The sequence below is a fragment of the Myotis nattereri genome, assembly GCF_964212035.1.
Source record: "Myotis nattereri genome assembly, chromosome: 17".
Lineage (NCBI taxonomy): Eukaryota > Metazoa > Chordata > Mammalia > Chiroptera > Vespertilionidae > Myotis > Myotis nattereri.
In genome coordinates this window covers 37170645-37183796 of record NC_138092.1, presented here as the reverse complement: position 1 = coordinate 37183796, position 13152 = coordinate 37170645, and the positions used below count along the sequence as shown (strand labels likewise).

Below are 13152 nucleotides of genomic sequence, written 5' to 3'. Positions count from 1 at the left end.
GTTACATCAATATCTCAACTAAATATAGACACCCCACATAGTGTGGACCAATTAAACAATAGTCATTCATTCTTTCATTCAACAACATTGATTATGTCTGCTATGTGCTAAACTCTATGTCAGGCATTAGAAAAAGAGTTGAATGAGATCCTGTCAATGCCTTGAAAGGTCTTACTGACTAGTGGGGGGAAACGAACAAGAAACAAAGTTTGAATGAGCATGTGGGACTCCATTCTCAGTCAAGATGGAGTAACTGGTATTGCACTAATCCTCTTGCTATGAACAGCCAGAAAACAAAGTATATGAAGCAACTATCTCAGACATGGGACAATAGGCTGTGACCCCTGAGAAAGGAGACACGAGTGAAATGTGTTCCACAAGAGACATTTTTCTGGACTACGACACAGAATGTGGAACCCAGGTAAGGTTGAAGATGGAATACAATTTGGGGATGCGAGGTAGAATTTGTGGGGGTAGAGTATAAGAGGAGAGAGCAACACAGGAAAAAGCTCCAGAAATCTATATAGGATCCCCTTGAGTCCTCAGCTAAACACGAAGCTACAGATGTGTGGGGTGAAATTCCACAATTACCAGGGGGCTGTAAGATGAACAACTCGCATTACATGTGGTTGGGAGATATTCAAGTTCTGACCAGCCAGAGTGGACAGAACTTGTTGAACACATATGCAGTGTTCATTGGAGCTATCAGAAAGGGCAAGCCTCAAAGGGAGGGTCAACTCGCCCTGGAGTGCTTTGTGCACATAAAATCACCCCATTTCAGACACTGACCACCAATGTGGCGTTTCTACTGCCTCTCTCTTGGTGTTTCTCAGCCATGAATGGTGGTACCATTAGGATTGTAGTTGTCTCTGTAGTGTTCCATGTCCAAAGGATTCTGGTCTTTCAGAATGAGCCTTTGTAACAAGCTACTTTTAAGAGACATTAATGTATGGCAAGGAGATTTGGGGGATTATCCATTCATTATTCCACGAGGTTCTTGCCTTTCATAACAGCTCCGTGTGTACCCAGTATCTTTCACTAAGACTCTAAGAGACAGATGCCAGGCCACAGGCTCCTACTCAGTATCTAATTCCGGGCTTATTTGCACAGGAGCCCTGGAAGTATTCAGATGCTTAAGCAAATAGAGGGGGAAAAATGTAAAAGTGATTTTTACAATTTGACCTGAACCAAAGCATGGATGCCTCCTTTTGACAAAGCTCAATATTTTTAAATCAGAAGTTGCAACTTTGTCTTTTTAAATTCAAAACAGGCTTTTATTGTGCACTGAACTTGCAAAGCACTGTGCTAAAAGCAGACAGAAATGGACATGTAAATGCCCGGGTGGTAGAGATAAGATTTAAATAAATATGAACCATAATTAAAATTTAAAGTGCACAGGAGTTCAAAAGGAAAAATTCTGGCTGTGAGGGAATCAAGGCATGCTTTACAAAGGTTATGCATGGCATTTTAGCTTTGCTAACATGTGAAGGAAAGAGTGTTCTGTTCCTATGTAAATTACAGAGCTCCATCCATGAAGCATGTGCTTGAGGAAGCATGAGCAGTCTGGGGTGGGGGTGGGGGGGTGGGGGGGGGAGGAGTAAGGGCACGGGGATCCCAGCAGGGACAGGCTGGAAGTTATGCAGGGTTAAGTCGTGAGTGAGGAAGGAGGAGGAAGGCTACGTGCTAAGACAAGATGAGGAGAGAAACGTGCTTCTCGGCTACATGCTATCCACGTGACCCTGGGCTTGGTGTTTGCACATACCTTCTCTTTGGGCCCCTCACAACAACCCTAGGAGCTAAATGCCGTTACCCACATTTACCCAAAGGCAACCTGAGACTCAAAAGGCTCTGCAACTTGCCCAGTTCCACAAGATAGTAAAAGGGCGGAGTATCTCCCTTGTCTTTTCACAGCACCATATTCTTCCCTCCTACTGAGATGGCCTGATACAGGTTGACACCTGATTCTTTGCACAATGGGCCACTTCTGCCCTGCTGCTCATGCAGTGCCATGCTAGCGACCACCTTTAATGTTCACTTGGGGGATGCTGAGGGGAGATGATGGGATGTACAATACTCACTCACAAAGCACTTTCTCTACTGTCTTCCCTGTAGCAGGGGCTTGCTAGCTCTTGCTACACCTACCTGCTTCGAAATAAAGAGAGAGAAGTGGGAGAAAGCAAAGCCCAAGTTTATAAGATTGTGTCAATTAGGATTTTGGATTTTATATATGAAATGTCTTTTTAAGAAGTATAAAATACAGGCAGAATGAGTGCTCTCCACTGTGTGGAAAAACTACAAAATGCGCAGGAAACCTCTCTTTGTGAGACTTCTACCCATCACTTTCCAAGGATATGTTTTTCTCTCCTTTCAACAAGGAACCTAATAACAGCACAAGTAGAAAAGTAGGGTACTTTATAGTTGTCGACCTGGAGCTTTGAAATGACATCCTCATTTAGACAGTGATAGCTTTAAGAAGTCACCAAATGTATGTACGACACGTTTTCATGAGGCAAACCACAATTCACACTTCTCTGGATTACAGCATCCAGCTCCGCGTAGCGGCCATAAGGAGAGTCAAGACTAGAGAATGAACACATGTCCAGCCTGTTTGGGGATCGGAATCTGGGCCCAACGAATCATCAGAGCCTCTGTAAGGAGAATCTTTGTACTGGATTTAGTGATTATTAGTTTTTATTTGTTAATGTTAGTCACACCATGGTTGGATGGTGGGAAAAACTGAACCTAAGGCTAAACAAACCTAAAGGGAAATCAGGAATTAGAAAATTAAGAGCTGGTTTTTAAAAAGTTTCCCATATATATGCTAACAATATACTCCAAAAGTACTTTCCCATTCATCCTGTCATTGACTCTCTCAAAAATGGTTACAAGTGTGCAAATGTACATTTTAAGTGCGTGGGTACACTACAGTTTAAAATTGCTACTGCTATTGTGGGAAGCATTTATGTCCTACTCCCGACCAGCCCAGTTTCCACAGGGTAGATACTGTGGCCTGTGACTGTTTTCTCTACAGTGCCTGGTACACTGACTTGTGTGTGTGTGTGTATTTTAGTGCATGAGTTGTAGGCAGAATAACATTTTGAAAACTTATCTACTTTGTACATTTCTGGATTTTTAAAAATACCCACGAATAATAATAGTTAGCACGCATAAAACATTTTACTACGTGCTAGGCAACGTTCAGAGCCCTTTGGACATATGAAGTCATCTATTCCCTAAGCAGGTAAATGAAGTCAGTATTATTACTAACCCCCATTTTTCTGATAAGGAAACTGAGGCACAGATAAATTAAATTACACAGTTAAATGGCACAGCAGGCAGTCTGGCTCCCAAATCTCTGCTTCTAACCACTATGCTACACTTCTGTCACGTGTCATTATAAAGTAGAAAGAAAAAAAGAGTTTTCCATTTTAAGAAGCAAAATCGCCTTTGCTGGTAATAGCACTTGAACTCCCAAAGGCTCCCTTTAGGAAAGGAAGGCTCTTTTTACTTCATGGAGTATGTTCTCAGACACCCAAAAAGATCGATGGTTCAGCCTCATGATAGCCAGGAAAATGCGTGAACTTATATGAGTCACAGAGGAAAAAAAATCAGTGTTTTGATAGAGTTACTGTCTGTCACATTGAGGAAGTGGTGTCGCTGGAATAGTTATTCATACATATATACACAAGGCGCACCATATAAACTCTGTCTTAGTATTTCCAAACCAGAGAGAAAGTCCTTTAAATGAAGAAGAACTTCCAAGAGAGAAATGTAAATTACATTCCTCTCCTCTCACCCGGAAGGGACATTTCAGCACTTACAAACTGCTAAGCTGAGCCTGTAGCTGACATTTGAAAGAAATTCCTCTATAGATCAATGCTTGAGGGTGGAAAAAGCAGCCAGAAAATTGAAGACTTCCCTACGAGAAAGGCTGTCTTGTGACAGTGAGCAGCGTGATGTCAACTTCTGTCTCTGGCCCCTGCCTGGGGAACGCACAGCTGATGACAATGTCTGAATCCACGTTAGGGCAAAAGGAGACAATCAACAAGACACTAAAAGCGACAGCACCCGTCTGTGGTGAGTTAACCTTACACATCTCTTTTCTAGTCATAAAGATTATTTGGAGTAGATCCTTAGCTGAATTCCAACATCTACAAGTGTATGGCACAATACATGCTAATTTTTTTCACTTCTATGTTTAATGCTGCAGCCAGTAAAGAAACTTCACTCTGAAGCTTTTCTTTAAAATGCACTGAACAAATAGCTATCATCTAAGTGATTCCATAGCCTCCCTTCTTTGCAAAACATTTTTGAATTTTTGCCAACCACCAAAAATACACATTGGGATTAGTTTACTGGCAGAGACATAAAACTAAAAAAATAATGAGGGAGAAATGAGGTGCTGGGAATAGCACAGTGTGATGGGAACTAATGATTCCCGTGAATACCTTAGGCTCGTAATATTACAACAAGAGTGATAGGTCGTGTTTGAGTGGCTCCACACATCTGCTTCCTCCAAATGGGCTCTTACTTTCTTTACCTGACATTTACTGCAGCCCGGTGAGGGCAGTGGAACAAATACATCTTAATTTTGTGCAAAGTTACATAGTAAATAAAATGTCTAAAATTGGAACCAATGCGCAGTGCATTGTTCTTTGGACTGGTTTCATTATGGCATGGTGATCACCAGGAGCGATGCCCCAAACCCTAAAGCCCTTCAGCCCTTCTCCCAGGGCCACGGGGCCTTGCTGAGCACCACCATGTTGGGTTCGACCCACTCCTAGGATTAAGTAGGATGGATTGAATCTGCTGGGCAGACCTACTTAATGTAATAAATAAGTACATTTTTATGCAGAAAATATATCACATCTTTTTTGGAGAAGAGTAAAATGTTAAAAGTGAATAATTTTAAAATTAATTTTCTGGTGAATCCCATTGTAGGAAGTCATGCCTGACTTACTGGCTTTGTATATAATGGATTTGCTTAAAGTAACACCTGCATTTTAGAAGCTACTCTCCACTGGCTGTGGACAATGGACTTAGATTTCTTTAAAGCCTACTAGAAAATAAACAGAAAATTAAACACTGTCTTAAAATCCTGGGAACTTTTGATGGGGTTGACCATTTGTTTGAAAATATTTTGGTTACCTTTTTTATTTTTAAATAGATTTTCTACTTCAAATGCCCTATAGCCTAATTACCTTTAATTTAAAAGGGAGGCAGAAATCACTGAAGTTCATGTTAGAATCTTCCCCCCAAAAGGCTGCTGCAAGATATGTCTCTTTCCATTTTGATGACCACAATCTACCCCTTCCTTCCTCTTCACCCTAGGTTACCATGCAAAATCCCCTAATAATTTGAGAGGCAATCGTAGAACAAATATGAATTCCCACTATATTCTACTTTTATTTTTACATTTTTGTATCGTCTACAAGAGAGACAAGGGCCAGGCCAGGTCCCTGAATGCACCTGAAAACCAGTGGTTTCCCAAAATTGCACATTAAGTTTTGCAAATTCTCTACACTGCAGATGCCAATGTAAAAAGCCTACACTGTTCCAGTTCTACTATTATAAAGGCTCACACAGCCAAAATATCCTTTAAAAAAAGCCTCCATCAATGACTTACTTGTTTTAAGCACTATTAATGCAAAAACAACCGAATCTTAATAACAGGATTTGACCCTGTGACCTAACTAGTCCAGGGATAACATCTTAGAAAATCTTCATTTGTAATGATGATGCCCTCGTGTGAAACCTAAGTAGATGAATGAGGTTAAGTTGGGACACCATTGAGAGAAGGAACCTAAAATTCAATATATCTGCTTCCAGTGGCTCTAAGAGCTCTGATCAACACAGATCAAATGCTTCCTCTGTCAGCAGAATTAATCAGCCCTAAAAGTGCCCTAACAAGGTACAAGGCAGTATTTTTTTCCTCAGGAAGTGCCAACTTTGTATTGAGAAATATATTCTGCCTTAACTTCAGATTGTCATTCAAAATGATCCTGCAAAAAAAAAAAAAAAAAAAAAAAGCACCAGTTTAAAATATCTGACCTGAGACCATGTTGTGAAGTTGAGTTCCGCTTCATGAAATTCACTGTGTTATAGGAATCCAGACATTTTATTTATCCTCCACTGTGGCTTAGTGACCTTAAACAAATGTTGCGGACCTAGTGTGGGCCTGCTCAGCCCTGGATGGAATGAGGCTGCCCTTCATAGGGCTCTTAAAGGTGCCTTGAGGCCCTTTCATGTGAGCAGGGTCCATAGACCCGTCCTAAAGAGCATTACCATGAAGTAATCTCTTGTAACACTTATGGTTTAGGGCACAGAATAAGACCATTGTGTGTGACCTGATTTCATTTCAGTGACTGTCCCAGTATAAAGAATGACATCATCCCATTCTTTTTTCTTGATCTCCACTTGTGACTATCCCCCTCGCCACCCCCCTCAGCAGAATTAAACTGCTGGCTCCCTCCCTCCCACTCCCTAGCCTCCATCCCCAGGGGAATGACTATTTTCTTCTTCCCTTCCTGCCTGAATGTGTCCTTATGGCAAGAGCAACGGGCTTTCCTCTGGTCGGTCCACATCCCTGGAGTTTGCTCCCTCGTCCTATTAGACAAAGCGCTATTCTACCAGCAGCCCGAGCATACTGAGAGGGCCATCTGCTGGGACAGGCCTCAGTCAGAGGAGACTGGAGAGGATCCCACTAAAGGCGTGCAGCCTGGTGAGGACAATGCTGCTCATCTCATTGGAGTTTGGCATTTTCTTCAAGCACAAACTGGCTGGCTTGGCGGATGTATTGTCTAAACAGACCCATTGAACTGTGTCTGTACATGAGCACAGAGTTGGATGCCTGTGCACACCAATGCTGGCTTCGTCACTTAAGTTTGTAGGCAAACTCACATGTGAAAGTATTTAGGTGCAGAGGGAAGAAAGGACGATGCAGGAGAAGACACTGGTTTTCGCCCGTTTAAAGACTGGCATTAAGAAGCAATCAATGAAAATGGCTGTGTGAAGGAAGGTACTAAGTGTGGAGTTTTCTGTTCTTTTACAGGAAAAAAGCCAAAGCAACTATTATGCCCCATATCTTTCGTGAACATGACACACGAATTTCAACCATGAATTATGCAGACAATGCATAAATGACAGGTTTGATATAAAGGTAAATGAACACAAACAGAATAAAATTGTTTTCATTTGGTGGTGCCATATGAAACTGCTGCTTTTGTAGGTCAAAAATAGTCTGATAGCAGCAATTTTCTATGATTCCACATAACATATAATCATATAGGAAAGAATTATGGGCTTGAGTAAAGTGTGTGTGGTTTTCTGAACTCTTAAAAAATTACGTATTAGGTGGATACTGTATTGTTTTTACAGAAAATACATTATCTTAACTAACATTAGGACTCTGGGTAATAAATTGCCCTCTTTAATGAGAAATGTTAATGAGAAGTGATCACAAAGTTAAGACACTGCTTCTTAGCGCACCCCAATTCAGCTCCTAATATTCTGGACCAAGATTTGAACGCTCACTGGATACCAAGAAGAATATAATTTTAGTGGGTTTTAGGGTCCACATTTGAAATCAATTCCTTGATGACATTTAGTTTACTATTAGACTGTGAGAACTATTTTTAAAAAATCACTTAAATTGAAATGAATGTATTGAGTATAACTTAAATAATTAAAGTAACATAAAAAAAGAAAAAGTACCAGGCAGGCACAGCTAAGGCGGGCTTAGGATAAAATTTTCCATCCCAAATCGGCATCAACAGGGCTAGGAAACGTCTTAATTTCCTTACAAACAACATAGTCGCTGTTCTAGGTTATACATCTGTGTACACCTAACCTTGTCTGACAGGGCCACGTTTGAGTCCAGAAGGTACAATAGAGGCCATTCAGATTTTGGTAGGTGTATCTCAAGCCAACAACTAACGAGGCTCCACAAAAATAGCAGTCTGCTCCACAGGTGTGAACATTTTTGACAAGAACCCTCAAAATCTCCCCACAAGCTGTGAAATTTAATTGTCCTTTTGGTGCCTTATTCTCTGTGAACACAACCTATTTCTGCTTGGAACAAGACAGTATCTTCTGGAAGTCGAACAGTCAGGAGGCCCTTGGGCAGCTTCTGAGATTTGCTTGTAACATCTCCTGGTTCTGTTTTTTGCGTTATGTATTTTGGAGATGAGGCCAAGTTCAATGAACTGCAGGTAAGCAGTTTGGAAAGCTGGAAAAATGTTAAATGAAAGAACTTTATACCCAGATGACACGAGCAGACAGGCAATCAAAAATGCACAGGGCAGCGTTTTGAAACCCGAAGGCCCATTAAAGTGGACGTTATTTGACAAGCCTGACTGTCGGTGTGCACAGAGAAAGGCTGATTTCTTTCTACAGAATTGACCCACTGGGAGGATTGTAGGTCTATGAATACAGATGTGATGGTGGGAAGGGACTCGGCTACCTATCCTATCCAAAGGAGAGATGAGGAGGGGCAGAGACCTCTGATGCTGGCAGCTGGTCGGACTTTGAATTTTCCAGTCCAAAGCCAGAAAACGCAGACTGGAGTCTGTTCTCGTAGGAGGCACACAGATTTTTAAGAAAAAAGGTGTCAAGTGTGTTAAATTTGAACAAGAGATTCCAACTTGATCCAGTTTTAGAGTAAACACATTTCTGTTTTCTCAAAATAAGGGCATGCTGAGGAAGGAAAAGCACATAATGCTTAAAGTGGTGAAATTACCCACTGAAGGGAGAAAAGTGTGAAATGAAAGATGACTGGCCAGGTAATGAACAATAGGGCATCCCAGAAAAGTGGCCTCTCCGCACACAGGAGAAACTAAGGCGGACGACATTGAGCAATCAGGTCTTCGGTGACCTCCCGAGAAGACATAGGGGAGCTCCACTATGAAGGGTGTTCCAGACTCTTGTGTAGTTCATTTTGAATGGCACGATTTTGAAGGGCAATTCCTTTCTTTCGTACAGAAAAAGCGGTGTGTTGGGCTAGACTAGAGGTTCACAAAGAAAAGGTTTAGAAAACTGACACTAGGAGATGAAGAACTCTTAAGAAATCACAGCTCTGTCCACTGACCTTATTTCTAAGCAAGTATCTTGTTTTAGTTTCTGTTTTGGAATTGTTTCCTCTCCTGTTTAAAGTTCTGAAGTAAGGAGACCTAAACTTCAGCTTATCTCCTCTTCCTGTTTTTTGGGCTTGTGGATAACCAGCGTCCAATACATTACCGGTGATCCCCCAGACCACCTGCAGACAAAGCTCAGTGAGTTATGGAAAAACCGCCAATGATCATGATTTTATGTCAAGGAACTAACCGCCATCTCCCATACACTTCCAGCCATTTCCTGTCATCACTTGCCATTTGTAGTTTGAAGACACAATGTTTAATTCCCTAAGTATTAGAAAGAGAAGTTGGCTAAATTCTTAAAAGACAAACCTGAAATTCAGGCCAGACTTGTTAAAGGTTTTGTTTTGTTGTGTTGTGTGAGGTTCATGAACTTTTCAGTAATTAGGGGACTTTTTCAAGCCAACCTGAGCCAATGCAAGGCTTGAATAAAATCAAGCCAAGGGCAAAGATTTTGAAGAGGTGCAGTTGGAAATCAAGAGAAACTCAACAGTGCCCATTGGGTTAGTGTTGGTTGGGGGGTGGAAGGGAACTATTTTCAAAGTTAACATTTGAGAAAAGACTCTTGTGACTCAACATCCCTAAGAATGTTTCTGCAAGCAGGTTTGTATTGCTGAGGTGGGTCTCTATAACACTCCCTGGCCCCACAACAGTCTTGGCACTAATATCGACATGGCCAAGGCAAGAAACCGTGAAGGCAAGCTGTGAACAAGACAGGTGACCACTGTGCAGTTTTTACTCTTGAGAATGTCAATGATTGGGAGTAGCTGGTCTGCCATTCACTGTCCCTCGAATTCCCCTAAGCGTCCTGAACAGCTCATGACATGTTAATAAAGTAATGTGATTCTTTAGATACCCATTTTTCAGATGGTTCTTTTGTCATTCCCGAAGACTAAGTTCATGAAATCGCTCTGCCACATGAAAGGCCCTTTTTAGCTCTCACCTAAGAAGGATGATACCACAGGAAGGTGCAAGACTCTTCAGTGTCTTAGAAATTGCCCATCTGTGAACCGTTACCCTTGTCAAGGGACGTGGAGTGCTCAGGTTTAATCAGCGCCTTGGGTCAATTACTCAAGAGATAAATATTTGATATGAGTACCTTTGAAGGTTTTCTGTAATGACTCAGTCTTGGAAAACCTGAATATCACTTGCCAAATTCCCCTTCTTCAGATGATGGCTGGTGGCCGTTGGCACCTACAATGGAGAAACGCAAAAGTGCTGTCAGTGCATTTTATCGATGATTTCTCTTATCTTTCAGATGTTGCCCTTTCACAGCTTCAAGGGCGGACATTGGTAGGAATAATATTCTCCAAATTTCATCCAACCTGATTCTTTTTATAATCACTTGCCAGATACCTTGAAGAATTGTGGGTAATTTAGTCCTTTTGTAGAAGTTTCCATTGGACTCTCTCTTCAAGGGAAAGACTAGCCATTAGATTCATTTCAGATTATTCTTTTGACTGGATTTCATAAAAACAGTTAAAAAAGGGTTTCTTTTTAAAAGTTTACAAAGTGTTCCAGGTTTAAAAGTTGAGTGAGGTCTCATTTTAGGTGATGAGATCTATTTTAAAGGAAAATGTGCTGATAATAAAATCTAATGTTGCTGCAAGCTATTATTTGATGAAGAGCAATGTAAACATTTGCAGGTGGTTAAATTTGTTTCTATTCTGCATTTATGGCAGTTGAAAAAATGTGACTAAAGCCAACTTAGATATTTTGAATAAAAGGAAACACCTATTTTAATGCATTAAGTATTTGATGAAGCAATCTTGCTGCCACAAATAGCCCATTTTAACATGTACACATCGTATATAAATGTGGATATGATATATGAGATAGAAGAGGAAATGTAAGATACATACAAAAATATAAGATACAAGAACAGGAAAATGACAAATATTAACAACTCAAAATCTCCTTTACATTTAAAAAATATTTCTCCTGCCCATGTAAATATTAAAGCATTTTATTCAGAGCATTTATTTTTTATTTTTTTACCTCTTCACTCCCCCGGTATACAGCGAGGGGAATCTCAGAGGTAATGAGGTAATGGGTGGAGATTGTTTCCCTCAGTACAGAGACCTGGAATCTCCTCTTGTTCTGAACTGGCCCTGGGGATTCAGGATACACGTGGGCGGTTCCAGGTCCTTCCCTCTATTCCAGAAGCTTCCCTCTTACGGGCGGATTGTTGCAGCAGGGCCTCCCTGGCACTGGCTTGTTGCTGCAGGACTTTCTCTCCCACATCACTCTTATCACATCTCTTTCCATTCCCAACAGAAGCTGACTCCTCCACCCGCTTACGCCACCCTCTGTCATCTGGCACGCCCAACCCAGGCGGCCCTTTGATCACTCCCCTGAGCTTCTTCACTCTTGGGAGTGGATGAGTTCTAGTTTGTTTATATTCTCCATGTCCATGTCTCTGAGAACATTACAAATTATTATAAGCATCACGCAGATGTCCACTTTTTAAGTATGTTCCAAGACGACATAGAAATGTTGGTATTTACAGTTCTGCGTGGCACCTCGTCACCTCCCGAAGTGAATGTACATTGGAAGTGACACTGTGAGCACCCGAGGCCAGTAGAAACAAGCTGAAATCTGTGCCACACAATGTAGCACTTAGCTATGGAGTCTCCACTGTCTCCACGGTGAGTGAAGACCTGTCTCTCTGGGCAGGTCTTAGGGGTCCTCAGTGCGAGGGTTGTATCCCAGGCTCTGTCTACATGGCATACGCTCATTATAATGTGGCCCCGGTAACTTCCATGAGCTGAGCATTGCTGGAAAGTCAGGACCTAGTCACACAGTGATCCTTAATTTGCTTTGGAGTTTACTCAAGTTTTGGCCAAGAAAAGCTAATCTGGGACCCTGAATGGTTCTTGAAGCAAGGATAACTTGTAGGCCTCCAGCTCTGAAGCTGGGCCACACAAACCTGAATGTATCAGGGGACCACTGGCCTAGCTCTGGGTCACTTGCCCTTTCTTTTTCTTAAGCCAGACCTATATTTTCTGTAGGCAGTGACTCAGTGCATGACTCAGAAATATGTGTGTGTGTTCATAGAAAGAGAGGGAGGGAGCTCTTGAGTCTCAGTTTCTCTGTTGGTAAAATAAAATATAAGATTGGAAGACCTCCAGATCCTTTCCTGTTCTAAAATTCTATAAAACTTTGGCACGTATGCCCATTGATTTGACATCATCATCCATAACCAAGTGTGGGTGTGTGCCAGAATTTCACCTGCTGATACTATGGCGGGAAGTTAAGCTTGATGGTTTAAGAGCTGCACTTTAAAAGTTTGGTTTGGCTTCTCTCTCTGTATTAGTGTTATTGCACTTAGCACTTACGAGCCCATGCCATAAAGCAAGTGGATGACTGAACTTCGCTCTCTTGGCTTTCTCAGTTGTTCAGAAACTGAGCTGCATTTCCTGGCTCTCAAACTTCGTAAACTCATCAGATTTTGCTGCAAAAAAAAAAAAAGTCACTAAAATAACAGTCCTCAGTGTAAAACACTAGCGCCATTCAGAGGGATCTGCTGAACCAGTAACTGATATTTTTAAACTGTAAACTGGAGGCATTTTTCTATGCTGTACACACATATACATTTAGACAGATGTGTAAAGTAAAAGTTTATTTTTCTTAGGCAGCCGTCCTTTATTTGTCTCCTACAAATGGCGTTAGTCTTGCTGCAGAAGTGCGCGCTGTCCTTGCTCCCTTGTCTTTAAGTAATAAATAACCGGTTCCAACCGGCCTTCCCTAAGGAGTTGGTGGAAGGTCCAAAATGTCCTCGTTAGAAAACTTGCCCTGAACCACACGAACCTTGCCATTGTGACGATGCACGCATGTGGGACTATTACTTCATGCACAATGACATGAGCCCAGAAAACATGTGGACAGGAAGCCAAACCCAAAAGAGAGTTGGGGAGCTTCCAGCTTTCCACAGAGCTCAGAAATAAAGCCAAATGCAAAAATATTCTGAACTCAGGTGTCTGGGGACAGCACGGCTGCACCCTCTCCACTCTTCACTGTG

The 13152-nt window shown here is 41.6% G+C and overlaps 1 protein-coding gene across 1 annotated transcript in view; it reads right to left on the bottom strand.

Moving 5' to 3' along the window:
• SULF1 (sulfatase 1) overlaps positions 1–13152 on the bottom strand; it is a 159044-nt gene that overhangs the window by 113695 nt on the left and 32197 nt on the right. Inside the window, exon 3 of the mRNA XM_081111003.1 lies at positions 10231–10325. The gene's annotated coding sequence lies outside the window, so the exon portion shown is untranslated. The remainder of the gene's footprint in view (positions 1–10230; positions 10326–13152) is intronic.